At 43.9% G+C, this 14979-nt stretch overlaps 1 long non-coding RNA gene across 1 annotated transcript in view; it reads left to right on the plus strand.

The window, feature by feature from the left end:
- Nucleotides 1-380: 380 nt before the first annotated feature.
- The window catches only part of LOC138515620 (uncharacterized), a 57283-nt gene continuing 42684 nt past the window's right edge, over nt 381-14979 (plus strand). Inside the window, exons 1-2 of the long non-coding RNA XR_011282112.1 lie at nt 381-497; nt 721-828. This is a non-coding gene — a long non-coding RNA (uncharacterized lncRNA). The remainder of the gene's footprint in view (nt 498-720; nt 829-14979) is intronic.

Consider the following 14979-nt stretch of genomic DNA (forward strand, 5'->3'; position numbering starts at 1 on the left):
TTCGATGCAATGACCATAAACCTAAAAAAAAGCAGGTTAAATGAATTAATGAATCCCTGATATGCTTTTCATCCACAGGCACATATGACATCATCTATATTAGACCTCTCTTTGCTGTTTCCTGCAGTCTCTCTCTCGTGTTTATTCTGATGGTAAATTCATGTTTTATGGGTCTCGCTGGATTTAAATGCTGGTGAGGTGAGGCCATGTGGCGTTAGCATCCTTGAAGTTAACTGACTTCTTGACAATTTAATTTCTGAGAGGACTAATATTGTTCGAAATATGACATCATTTCCATGAAAGAGGAACTGAAATGTGGAACACTTTTGCTCCCACTTACTGTTTTTGCGAGCTGCTTTTGTACATATCACTCTTTATCAGCCAAATTGTGTCATGGTTGGTAGCCCGAGTGACAGGAGAAAAAGGGCATGAAGGATATACCCTAGCTGGAGTATGAGAAAAGAAATAGACTCTGATCTACGATGGTCAAGGGTTAGGTAAGTTTCGAGGGGTTGGTCATAGAAATGTTTGTTTGGGGGTCTGTCAGATGTTGGTGTTGTGGCCTTTGGGGTGTCCCAATTCAGAATTTGGGGGGCTGTTGGTGTCTTAAGGTGCGGGGGCAGCACGGCTCATGTTCCCTGTTTCATTTGAGACTTGAGGAAGCAGGTAGTTTGAGTCAATTGGTCTCTTGTTTTATGGGCAATTTATTTTTCTTTACAGGTTGGAAATGTGAACACGCGGGAGTGGGCATCATCTCATGCTACATTGCAGGACATTTGTGGACATGGGGGTGCAGGAAGCTGGTCAAGATCCTAAAATGTTCATATGGTATGTGTCATATTACTTGTGATATCTCAGAAGTGTTGTGATGTCTTGAAAGTGTTGTCTGTAGGGGTGTATTCTCCCTGATATTTGGGTTGTGTTGGTAGTGTGGTTGTGCAAAATAGCTGGGCGGGTTCTGTTCGGATAAGTTGGGCCATGCAAGGTGCATGGTGTTTGTTGACTGTTGGTTATAGTCTAGGAGTTTAAGGACTATGTGAGGTGCATGATGTTTGTTGGTTACAGTCAGGGAGGTGCGTTTGGAGTTGACTGTTGTTTACAGTCAGGGGGTTTCATAACCAAGTGAGGTGCATGGTGTTGTGGTTATTTTGACTGCTGGGACAGTCAGGGTGTTGAGGTGTTGGAGTTAGTTTGACTGTTGGTTACAGTCAGTGTTTTGTGGATCTTATTTTGGCTGTTGTTACAGTCAGGTGGTTTTGGTGGGTAGAAGTTAGTTGGTTGACTAATGATTACAATAGGTGGTACTTGGTTCAACTGTTCGGTTATGGTTAGGGTTTCCAGGGCTATGTGGATATGCATTGTGTGTTTATCAACTGTTGGTTACAGTTGTTGTGGTTAGGAAATGTGGTGGGGCATGTATGACACTTGGCGTGGTCCGACTGTGGATGTGGCATGGCTCAACTGCGGAGTACAGTTTGGCTCAGTCCAACTGCTGTGTTCAGTATGACATTGACCTACTGTCTGGTTACATTTGGCATTGTTCAACTGTGGTGTTTTGTGCTTTAAAATCCTTTCAAAGGGAGTGGGTTTGTGGAGATTCGGATATTTGTATTTCGCTTTTGCATTTCACTTTTTTATCTTTTACATACGTGTGTGTAGCGGTAGCATCAATGGCCGGAAGTCTTGTCTTATGTGCCTCCAGCATTTTCCACTCTGAGTCATTTGCTGTCTGTATGGTTTGTTCTGTTCAGTGTTGGTGCGGCAGAGATCGGTTTACTGGCTGCCCCGTGTGGTGTATGCAGGGTTCCTTTTGTGCTCTTATGTCCACCTTTTGTTCTTGCCTTTGTGGGTTCCAGTTCAGCAATGCGGTTCCGCACATGCCTGAAAGTGGTTCTCGTTGGGTTTTTGTTAGAGTTTTCCTTCCTGTTGCGTTTGTGTTGTTTATTGACGGAGGGAGAGGTGTAATAATCTTGGGTTTGGGTTGTTTCTACTGTGTATTGGTATCCAGTTGGAATGCCGTGATGTCACAGTGGAGTGTTGGGTGAGTGACTGTTCTGTGCGTTCTTACAGTATCAGATCTGGAAGATGGCTGGTCTAGAGGAGCCAGTGTCTCTATCCGATGTTATCATCTTGTATGTCACTTACCTGTTGTGTGACACAGACAATAAACCTTCCTGTAGAAGAGGGTGTCCAGGCGTTTTCTTAACCCCAAGGAGGTTATTTCACAGATTCTTGCTATGGCCTTTGTTTATGCAGACATCACTAAGATCTATATTATTTCCTTTGTCCGAAGGGCCATGAATGCACAGTGCTGTGCAGTCATTAAATGTTGCAATAACGTAGTTTACCTAACCATCCTTCCACCCCCTCACCCCCCCACTCCCCTGATTGCGTCTTAAAGCAGCCTTGCCGAGGTATGGCACCAAACAAAAACAATAATTTCCTACGTTTAAACGTAACACTGGGAACTGTCCCAATGCAGCTTTTCCAGTCCGTGACCTGGGCCACTTAAAACCCTTTCAGTGTCAGGTATAGACAATGGGCCTCATTACACGGACGGCGGTAAGGGTTAACGGTCACCGTTAATGGCAACGGTGACCGTTAACCCTTACCGCCGTACTACGAGGTCCCTTAGCGGGTTGGAGTTTTAACGCCTGCTTTTTGCAGGCGTTAAATACCAACCCGCTAAGGGACCTCGGAGCTAATTACGGCACCGCAAAATTGCGGTGCCGTAATTAGCGCCTTCCCCAGTCCCATAGAGCCCTATGGGGCAGAAATGGGAATGGGGAAGGGCAATGGCGGAAAGGGGATTTACCGCCCCTCCAACCTTGGAATGGGGCGGTAAATCCCCTTTCCGCCAAGGCGGTGCCGGTATTTTACCGGCATGGTCCAGGGTGCTAATAGCACCCTGGACTACCGCCTTCCGTGTAATGAGGCCCAATGTCTGCATGCCTTTCACCCTAGCCAGCCCCGCCACAGCTTACAGCTCTTGCCTGCAGCATCCTTTGGGGTCTGTTAGCAGAAAGTCTAGCTGCCTTTGATGTTTAGGATGCCACACGTCTGTGGTCGGCTCACTCCAGATAGGCTCTTTGTGGGTTTCACCAAACTCTATAAGGTGCATGCCAAGGGATCGGCAGCCATCTTTGGTCTGTGAGCCAGTGACATGCCTGTTTTGGCGGGCCACTCAGCTTGATCCATACCCGAGCCCTCCTCCCACACATAGGAGCTGTGGCATCACCAAAGAAGCGCAGGCGCTGTCCGTATGCCGAAACCTATGTGTACCTCTTCAGAAATGAGAAGTACAGCAATGGCCGCCCTCACAAGCTCACTAGCGCTATCTGCTCCAAATCAGGCTCTGAAGGCAGGCCACTGGCACATCATGGCCGCGCAGCAGTTCTGTAACAGTGGGCACGATAAGAACCCGGAAGCAGGGCACTGTACCCGTGCCTCTGCCACCCCAGTAAATGTACTGTCCTAGTCAAGTGCCTAGCTCACCTCTGGTTCCCACAGCTCTATGCCCTATCCACTGTCATCCCACCCTTCCCTACCAAATTCCTTCTCCTTTTCCTGCAGCCTTTCAGGCCGTTACATTAATCATTAGAATGTTGTTCTTAGGGTTTACGCCCGGAAACCCAAATGTCCTCCAATACCCGGAAGAGGGTGTGGCTAAGAAAAGAGATTCATGCAGACTGTGGCTGTAAAAAAACCTGTTTGCAAAGACTTCTGCAGAGACCTGATTCTCTGTCGGAAATCATTGATAATTGTTACAAGGAAAGAACTGACGCGTATCAGTCAGAGAGGGAGAGGGAGGGAAGATGGCATTTATGCAGCCACAGAGACTCCATGGTAACGGGCCAAGGATAATCCGGAAATACAACATGGCTAAGAAAACACGTCACTAAGGGCAGCACAACTCGCAAGGTACAATCAGCTGCAGAGTGCTTTTGTCAATAAAAGGGGAGATGAGTGGGGGCTCTCCCTTTTCAAATTTCCTGAATAAAGTTAAGCAACACTGTCCTGCAAAGCAAATTAGATATGAATTTTAACCATATCAGGAAAAGGTGTTTGTAGTATTCTCATGTATTCTCATGTCATTGTATTATCTGTAAATCACCTCGGCTCCCCGCCTGCGCGTGAGTTAGAATGTTTGTAAGAATGTTGGGAGAGTGAGTAGAGTGTTCGCGAGAGGACCGTAAGTGAGAGATGATGAGTGGATGGTGAGAGACGTACAGCGGGGCGCCGGCTTACATTCATAGTAAATAAAGAAAGTTATTTACTCTCTTCGAGTCCAGGATACTTCATATGGCGACGAGGATGCCGGCGTCCTGAGGACCCACGGGGAGAGGAGGAGTTGAGAGCAGTCGCTCCAAGCCGGTACGCAGCGTTGCGTAGGTTCGTGCTGAGTTTGGCCCAGTGGAGAAAGGAAGAGCGGAAGATCTGAGCCAGCGCATTCCTTGCGTTGGTTTGTGCAGGTGTTCCGGGTCCGCGGCTGGACTACAGGGGAGAGCGGATGCTCCGAACTGGCGCGTATCATCGCGTTGGTTTGTGCAGGAGTCTGGGAGTCCGTGTTTATCTGTTCTTTACCGTTCCAGGAAGTCGGATCGAGCTACGCCTGACGCCGCATTACTGGGGGTTAGAGAAAAGGACCCGCCAGGAAGTCTCAGGTCCGTGACCCGCCTAATCCAGACCCAGACGAAATGAAGAGGAGACAGTGATCCCTTCATCTTCGTCACAGTACTTATAGACAGAGATTTGACACCCTGCATTTGGTGGTATCCAGCAAGAGATTTACATGCTGGTGTAGCACAGGAAGTGTTTTGCATAAGCACCTATTACACAATTGTTAAGAAGAGATTATTAAACCCACAAAGCCATGCAAAGCATTAACATCCAACCGCCGGCAAGTTTCCTTCCAGCGCCAGGCCAACCTGTAGTTTTATGGTCAGAATGGAAAGAATTCTGGTTGAACTATATTCAAGCAGTTGAACATGAAGAACTTGCATCTCGGAAGAAGAAGTTATTATTGTTACATGCATTGGGATTGGAAGGGCAAAGAAAGTTCAGGGAACTGCCAGAATTGACTGTAGATGAAGCTGGTGACCCTGATGAGCACGATAAGGCCATAAAACAACTAGATAAGTATTATGCTCCAGAAATTAATGTAGCCATAAACAGATACAAATTCTATACACGGGTACAAGAGGAACATGAAAGCATTGAGGAATATGTTTCTGCATTAAGAGTATTATCACGAACTTGCCAATTTGGCAATGGCATCACCCTTGATGAGTTGATCAGAGATCAGATCATTATCCACTCGAAGGACAACTTAGTACAAAACAGATTGTGGATGGTTGGCAATCCATCCCTACCGGAAACTATAGCGATTGCTAAACGTGTCGAACACAGTCAGTTGTGCTCGAAGGAGATGAAGAGCAAGAAAGAAGAGGTTGTACAAAGTATGCAGAAGCATAGTAGCAAGGAGATACAGGAGAAAGAAACAGAAGAACAAGGTCAAGTTAACGTACTACGACCTAAAGACAGAGGTGGAACAAATGTTAGAAACAAAGATAAGGTTGAAGTCAACGCAGGAAGAAGTAACAAAATGAAGAGCTTTGAGCAAAGAGGGAGTTCATATAGAGGAAATAATTGGGTGAAAAATGAACCAAGAGTTCAATATGATCAGAGATCTCAGAATACCCAACAGAGAGAAGGAGACAGATGCTATAATTGTGGCAGAGTTGGTCATTATGCCTATGCAAAACAGTGCCCAGCATTGGGGCAAAAATGTGGAAGTTGTGGTATAATAGGTCATTTCGCGGTCACGTGTAGAAGGAGGAAGAAAGTCTGTGCCATTATAGAAGAAGAGGAAGAATCGGAGGAAGAGATGGTGTTCCTGATACATGAGCCGCCAGATGGAGAATTTAAATGCCCAAGCTGTGAAGTATTCCTTGATAATTGGAAACTGAAGATGAAGGTGAACAGTTGTTCACCTTGGACAATTATTACTAAGAGAACATGGAAGAATTTAGTGGCACGTGGTCTCAAGAGTAAGATGGAAGAGTCAGACATACCAAATTCTGGAGGATGTGAAGGATCTAAGATCAAGCTACTTGGATGGTTTTCGTGTATTGTTCAGTTTAAAGACAGACGGTCTCAGGTGAAGGTGTACGTAGCAGAACAAGGTGTGAATGTACTGGGTTGGAGAGATCAAGCTGGACTGAGAATCAGGTTGGATCCATGTGAAAGAAAGAAAAGAAAGAAGGCAAATTGAAATTAGGTTTGCTTAAAATAATTTTGCACAGGATTCGTCTCAAGAAGGGAGCGATGCCTGTTAAACACACAAAATCCAGACCAATTCCTTTTGCCATTGCTGACAAGGTTGAGCAAGAACTTGCATTATTGTAATCTGAAGGAGTTATAGAAAAAATTGAGTCATCTGAATGGGTGAGCCCCATTGCGGTTGCATTGAAGAAAAATGGCAAACTTAGAATTTGCGTGGACCTAAGAGACGTCAACAAAAACATCATAACTGACATTTTCCCTCTTCCTATCATATCTGAAATGTTCAATCATATTGATAATGCTGATGTGTTTTCTACTTTGGATCTTTCGAGCGCTTATCATCAGATTTGTTTGACAGAAGATTGTAGAGACATTACAGCATTTATTACGCCACATGGGCTGTATAGGTATAAACGTATGCCGTTTGGGTTAGCGTCTGCGGCAGCAGTATTTCATTCAGAGAGTTATGATGCGGGTGCTGAAGGGTTTAAGCGGAACGCTTGTATATCAGGATGATATAATTGTATTTGGTAAGGGATCTAAAGAACATGATGGGAGATTGAAAGAAGTGTTGAGGAGATTGGAAGAAGTTGGGTTAAAAATTGAGAAAAGCAAATGTAAATTTGGAATGGAAGAAGTGGAGTATTTAGGGCATATCGTGAATGGTAACGGTTATAAGCCTAAAAGAGATGCCATGAGAGCAATCAAGGAGTCGCCTAATCCGAACAACAAAGACGAATTAAGATCGTTTTTGGGGTTATGCGAATATTACAACAGGTTTGTAAAACATTTTGCGAGTGTAACAGAACCATTGAGAAGGTTGTTAAAAAAGAATGCAAAATTTACATGGAGTGATGAATGTAGTGAGGCGGTTGAATGCATAAAAGGAGGAATTTGTAACTCTTTGGAATTGGGAGGATTTGAGTTTGGGAGGTTGACTAAGATCACGGTGGATGCTAGTGGAAATGGCTTAGGAGCAGTTTTAACACAGATAAATGAGGACGCTAATGAGAAGATAGATAATCAGTCATGCTTCTAGAGCTATTTCAGAAACAGAGAGCAGATATTCTGTAATTGAAAAATAATTTTTGGCTTGTTCATGGGTGGTGAATTACTTTAGGAAATATTTGTGGGGAAACAAATGTATAATTCAAACGGACCACAAACCTTTAATTGAAGTTCTTACGGTGAGAGGAATGTGTAAAGCTTCACGGAGATTAGCCAGACTTAGTCTAAAGCTACAGGACTACAATATGTATATAGTGAAATATGTGCCAGGGAAAAGGAATATTGTTGCTGACTATTTATCTAGATTACCATTAAAGAGTGGTGAGACAAGTGAGGATTTAGATGAAGAAATGGTGGCGGTCATTTTTGAGGTTATGTCCAAGTAGATGTGGATTGAGGAATTGGGTAAAGATGATGAATTGCAAGAGATAAGGAGGTACACTGAGTCAGGGTGGCCTGAGAAAAGGGCAATCAGCGATGTTTGTAGGAGATTTTGGGAAGTTAAAGATGAATTGTCCATGGAAGATGGATTTTTAGTGAGAGGAGACAAATTGATTCCTCCACGTAAGTTTTGGAGTGAGCTTATTGAGAAGGCGCTCCAGGGCCATCCTGGTATCACTGGCACGAAGAACAATGTACGTTTGAAATACTGGTGGCCAGGTATGGATCTTATGATCGAGAGGTTTATTAGGAATTGTTGGCCATGTCAGAACAGTGACAAGAGCTGCAGGATTGTCAAGTCTAAGCCAATTAGCATTGGCAAAGGTGATGCACCATGGGAGATGGTAGGAATTGATATTATTGGACCATATGTGAGGTTGGTTGGGGAGAAGAAGTTCCTGATAGTTCTGGTTGATTACTACTCAGGGTGGGTTAAAGTCAAGGCGGTGAGTAAAATTGATACAGATGAGGTAATAAAATTCATTATGCAGATCTGCAGAAGGGAAGGGTTCCCCAAAATAATAATGAGTGATAATGGAGTTCAGTTCAGAAGTAGAGAAATTAGAGAATTTGCTAAGAGATCAGGAATTGAATGGAGATTTTCGTCGTTGTATCACCCACAAACCAATGGGTTAGTGGAGAGATATAACCGTGTAATTGTAGAGGCAGTGGAGTTGGCTTTGAGTAACAACATGCCAGTAGACGAAGTTCTTAAGGAGAGGGTATGGAGCACTAGGATGTCTGTTAAAAGAGAAATGGAGGTCTCTCCTTTTGAATTAATGAGGGGAAGAGCTCCAAATACTTTACTAAATCCTGAATGGGTTAATCGTAGGAGAAGAGTAAGTACTGGGTTATAAAATTCTGACGAAAATCTAGATATGTGTAGTATGTATCCAGGAAAGTTCATGTCTCCAGGAAAGTTAAAGTTGAGAATATTACCAGGAGATTTTGTGTGAATCAAGTTTGGACGAAATGTTAGGAAGGGTGACTCTAAATACAGCAGTCCTGTCAAGGTGATACAAGTGTTCAGGAGAGCGGTTATAGTTGCGGGAGGATCGGTATGGAATATAGACAGGGTTAGTAAAGGGATGTGGAAGGGTAAGAATGAAAGAGATAAACAAGTTAAATTTGAGAGAAGAACGATGGATTTATTTGGAGATGATCATATTCAGTATGGATTTGAGAATGTGAATGTGAATGGTGACGTTGTGAGACAAGCTGAAGATGCTAGCGCTGAACAAGGTGATGTGGCGTTTGAAAATAGGAGTGTGCGTAGTTCTAGAGAAAAGAGGTTACCGTTTTGGTCCAGAGATTATGTCATGCAGTTAGGTAATTTCCTTACATAAGGGTGGTTTGTTTAAGAAGTTTCAAAATTGTTTATGGCTTTGTGCACTTTGCACAAATGTGTTATCTTTGAAATGTTTTGACTTTATGTACTTTACACCAATGTGTTAAATTTTGAAAGTTATATCTTTTCTCCTGATCAATATTGTAAGGGGGTGGGGATGATGTAGTATTCTCATGTATTCTCATGTATTCTCATGTCATTGTATTATCTGTAAATCACCTCGGCTCCCCGCCTGCGCGTGAGTTAGAATGTTTGTAAGAATGATGGGAGAGTGAGTAGAGTGTTCGCGAGAGGACCGTTAGTGAGAGATGATGAGTGGATGGTGAGAGACGTAGTGCGGGGCGCCGGCTTACATTCATAGTAAATAAAGAAAGTTGTTTACTCTCTTCGAGTCGAGGATACTTCAGTGTTCCGGTTTTCATCAACAGTCATTTCATTGTTAGATTTATGCTCAATTGTAGGGCACGAGCTGAATGACTTAATTACTTCCTGGCGTTTCCGGCAGATGTTGGCGGTGGTTCTTCCCAAGTGCCTGATTAGAAGGAATTGGCCATGACCATTGCCCTTGAAGAGGCCAGGATGGAGACTGGCCTTGTGTCTTCTGAACGCCTGCAGGGGATCCCATACGGAGACCAGTGCAGTTTGTATTCCGTGGCAGGGGGTGGGACCCTGACGGGGAGGTGTCCATTGTCTTCCTGGAATTCCTTGGAAATTGACATAAAGTAACAAGTGAAAAGTTTTTTAAAAAAACATAGGTGCCGACTAAGTGGCCACTAGCTTCGCCCATAGGGCTTTGTCAAGGCAGATTGTTTTCCAAGGATTTCAAAACAATTTTTTACACAACATCCGATATAATGCAGACATGTGTAATCTGGCACGGCCTTCCATATATACGTGACCATTGCCATGTCATGTGATTATTGCCAAGAAACTAGTGGCCACTTTGTCAGCACCTATGTTTATTTAAAAAATCTTTCACTTGTTATTTTGTGTCAATTTTTTGATCTTCTATCTGCTTAAACACTCACTTACTTATTAACTCACCTCAAAAACTGCCGGAAACAGTTTGATTGATTGACCAATTTTATGTTAGTTTGATAATAAATCAGTTTTTCAGAGCGCTTGCCTACTGTGATTGCATGTTTATCTTCTGATAATGAGACACTAGTAACTGTGTTGCTCTCTTGAGTTGGGTTCTTGGTGAGTGGGTCAACTACCTGGTTAGGCTGAGCAAGTGTATCCTAGCTTTCAGCACCTTTTCTCTGAAGACGGCAGATAGGCTGGCATAGAGATCTTTCTTTTTCTTCTAGAATTATTTCATGTTACTTTTATCATTTGGAGTCCTGTTTAGTGATGCAGAGAATTCAATAAGGTGCAAAGCAGAATAAAAACCTAACCTCCCGAGCACCTGGGTCAACATGCCCTCCACTCCCCACCTAACCTGAGACTGGGGGACCTACTCCCTCCCTTTCCTTCCCGTTCCTTGTAGATCTCTTGCAGCCACATTTTTTGGCCTCCTCTGTTGTTAGCTCTTTGTTCCCTTATATTTCTGCTTCCATCACCTTTTTGACCCCTCGATGATTCGTAAAGCGCTCCGTAGCTACCCAAAGATAGGTCCACGCTCATTAAATACAATAATAACTATAATAATAATAAATCAATCAAAATAGCTTTATTTCGACATGAAGACATAAAAGCAAATTCATACACAATCATCAAAACAGGCAATTCATAATAATAGCACATACTCCATGAACTTTGGGGTGAAAAATATAGCAAAGTCCTTTTTCGGGATCCAATTCTAAGCCAGGATGGAAATCCGACAAGCTCCTGACATTTTGTGCCTCAACTATTCTACAGTTGGTGCAAAAAGTGGAGGGGGCAGTCATTCTTGCCATGTTAAAAAGTGGCCCATAAGTGATGGACACCTGTTTCTTCGGGAAGGCGGGAGCAGCATCTTAGCAGTGGCACTTCTGGACATAGTACACTACCTGTCTTAGTTCTTGAAAGTCTTACCACATCCTTGGCAACATTCGGAAAAAGAGAAAAGCACTGTTCGTCCTGAGGAGTAGAACCCCCACCTTTTGGGGTACAACTTTCCTACTACTGTATGCAGAATTATTCCTCGCTTGCCCTCTAAGCCCAACCCCTGGTTCGAGGATGGCATCTGCCGAGATGAGTGAGAAGAGGAGCCACAGTCGCAGTTGAGAGAGGATGGTTGAGGGGCAATATGCCACAAGAGTAAAAGGGGAGAGTGAGGTTGGTGTTCAGCAACAAACCTGCGCGAGGAGCTTCAGCAAGGACCTGAAAGCATGCTTTTGCAAATCTCTCTTGTGTTTTATTTTTCCAAATTGTCAAAATAAAAATACAAAAACGAATAATATAACTTTGGTGCATGGTCAGTGGGCCTGGCCCTTGGCAAGGACAAATGCCTACTCTTATTATTGGGGCATGCGGCATGGCCGAACCCTAGGTTTAAATGGGAAAATAAACTCTGCTTGTGGCTGCAGCCCAAAGTGCTGGACGGGATTGCAGCAAATTTGCACAAGGAGCTTTTGCAAATCCGTCTTGTTTTACTTTTTTGAAAGTGTCAAAAAGTAAGTACAAAACATAGTGATATAACTTTGCTGCCTGGGCAGTGGGCCTGGCCTTCGGCAAGACAAATGTCTACTCTGATTTGCCTATTAGTGAATGTGGCATGGCTGAAGCCCATGCACCATGGATTGTGGAGACTGGCCATGGTTGCAAGCCATGAGCACAGGCCATTGATCAAATTGAGGGTATAGTGGATACTGAACTAGGATGCAGGGTAACTGCAGTGGATAACAGGGGTGGTTTGGTGGGGCTGGGATCATGGTCGCAAGCCATGAGCACTGGCCATTGGTCACATTGAGGGTATAGTGGATGCTGAACAAGGATGCAGGGTAACTGCAGTGGATAACAGGGGTGGTTTGGTGGGGCTGGGATAATGGTCGCGTCTCGTGCCCTAGGCAATTGAACCACGACTTGCATCCCCAGCATGTTCTGCTGATAACGACACACATCAGTATGCGTTGCAAAAAATATGTTTCTTAAAGGAGGTTTACAGTTCTGATATATGGTAAAGGAGGAATTATTAATAACCTATATGTAGTGATGTAACATCATGAAACATTTTCATTCATAAAAACCTATGAAATTCACTGAAAAAGCTTTGTTAAAGGAACGTTTTGGTTAAGTTGTACTAATAAAACCTATGTAATTCAGTGAAAATACATAGTTAAACAGACGTTATGGTTAGGTTGCACTAATAAAAGCCAATGAAATTTACTGGAAAAACGTTGCTAAAGGGACGTTATGGTTACAAGTAAAACCGAAACCCCCCAGAAATTCGCCATTTATTGTAGGCTAAGCAACCATAAATCGCGCCACCACCGTGCACCGCTAAGACTAGCACTGACCTATGTAAGCCAGGCGGTTTTGTTCACTGACAGTCAAAATATGAAAACTACGACGTTAACCTTCTTGTATGTTCTTAAAGTACTTTAAGAGGCCGCGGCCATGCTGTGACATGAGACGCGAGGCTGCTCAGAGCAGAGGAAAGCTCCTGCTGAGAGGAGGGGAATAAAGCGACAGGAGTATTTTAACACCATGACTCCTGCCTGATGACTGTTATTTGACACAGCGCTGCGCACCAGGCAGTGGGCCTGCCCAGCAAGGCCCTCCAACAGCAGGGCCTGGGACCCCCGGGACCCTTAACAGAGAAGTGTATGGATTCTTCTATGTCACAGAACTACCGCCCCGCAATGCACATAGGAAAGTCTCGAGCACGGCTCTCCTGTGCACGCCTTCACTCTCCAGTATACTCTAGTTCCACTCGCTGGCCGTGTACTCATGAGATGGAAACAAGATTCTTTTTGTCTTCGTTTTTGTTCTGCGAATGGTGCTCCTTCATCACACTCTGTACTAGTATCACCAATTGTCTTATAGCAGTGGCGCTTCTGAAAGGAGAGGACTTCACTTACTGCGAAATGCACTTCCTCAAGTCCAGGGATACTGTCAAAAGGCTGGCCTGCGCGAACGCAAAGTGAAAGCATCCAAGCAATGCAAACAGGATAGAACCAGCCTGGTGATTGGCTGGGGTGAAACGTGTTATGTGACAAGGTCCTTTGTCAGTGCACAGACATGAGCCGTCAAACAGGCCTGTCAACCTGCATTAGACTGCTTTCGGCCAAAGACATAGCAAATGCCAGATCAGAGGACAACCTACAAATAGATCTGCATTCGGAGCATGGCTACTATACTCTAGTCACCGCAATGCCATTGAGGGCATTACTGTGCATGTGGACCACGTGAAGAATGATTTTCTGTCATGAAAAGAGACGGTGGTGCGGGTCCCAATTTATGGGGAAAAATAATATATAGAGTGCAGATTAAAAGGGCACACCATGATATGATATCTTATGATAAGATATTTTATTTATGGCGTGCCCATACACCATCAGGTAGGGAAGGGGACACATCTCTGGCACATGGAACAGTGGAACTGTTTCTGCCTAAATGTGTACATATGTTGCAAAGGTTCCAGTTCCTTTTTTCCCCAGGAGCAGGGACATCATTTCACCAATATAACAGGGGTAGCGGAAGTGACATTACAAGACCCTTGACCCCCCAATGACATCACAGGAAGTGATGTAATTCGACCCCACCCCAAGTGACATCACGGGAAGTCATGGCAAATGACCTTCAGATTTTTCAGATGCGTCTAGCACCCGTGTTTCCAGGCGCTCTCATTTCAGCCAGATATAAAAAACGTGGCACAGAGGGAGGCGTGATTTGTCCACAATCACAAATTTGGGGAATGCCATTTTCCGTATTTGACGGGGTCTATATGCAAAGCATACATAATGCAGTACTTGTAACAGTGTAACCGAAATCTCTAACACCCACAAATTGCTTCTCACCCGGGGGACTCACTGGCGCGCACTGCACACTACCCCATTGTTAGACAATGACGTAGCACAAAATTTGGGCCCCCCCTGCAGGCCATTATTAACAAAGAACAGGGCACGCCACACTCCGGGCCGTCCCAGACCACCGCGTGTGTGCAATATCCTGATGATTATGCCGCAGCAGGAACATGCACTACTGCAAGTGAAAGAAGTAAATATGTTTTTTAATCAAAACTGTAAGGTTTCACTTAGCATAGAAAGAAGGGAGCAGTACCTGGTCCACAAATATACCAGTCACCGCTGGTGACATGTTTTTTTGGAGGGTGTAAATATTTGCCACAAGTATGCGATTGCGAGTGAGCATAGCGAGGGATCCCAAACTAATGAAAATGGGTTTGGAGGTTAGGGGGATTCCTCCCCCTACCCTGAGAATTTTTTTTCAATAATGGGTTAAACTTTGGGATGGTTGGGGTCCTATACTAGCTAACGGTCAAATACAGGGAGACTTCCCACCGTGTCCAACATGGCATGGAGATAACTCAAGCTCCTGGCTTGACTACCTTATAGTCTCAGAGAATCTCTTCCAGGGCCTAATCCACCTAAAAATAACATACAACCCCATAAGCGATCATGATTTAATAGCAGTAGAAACCATGATTAAGCTAATTCTGCCCAAAATGTCGCATTGGAAAAATCTTATTATTAACAAAAGAAAGAATAGACTTTCATGGAATGCGAACATTTTTGCAAATGCAAATAAAATAATTAAAGATTTCTGGCATACTACTATGTACTTGCAGAAATTAGAGATCCTCTTAGTAGAGAGCTTCAATACTTTCATAATAGAAAAGACCATGTATACCTTTAATGTTGGTACCACTAAATCTTACACAGTTCACCCTCATATCTACATGAAGGAAGTCCACGGAAGAAAGGCTTTCATGCGTAAATCTATACAAATAATTA

Source organism: Ambystoma mexicanum, chromosome 6q (genome assembly GCF_040938575.1).
Source record: "Ambystoma mexicanum isolate Mex_15411 chromosome 6q, UKY_AmexF1_1, whole genome shotgun sequence".
Classification (NCBI taxonomy): Eukaryota; Metazoa; Chordata; class Amphibia; order Caudata; family Ambystomatidae; genus Ambystoma; species Ambystoma mexicanum.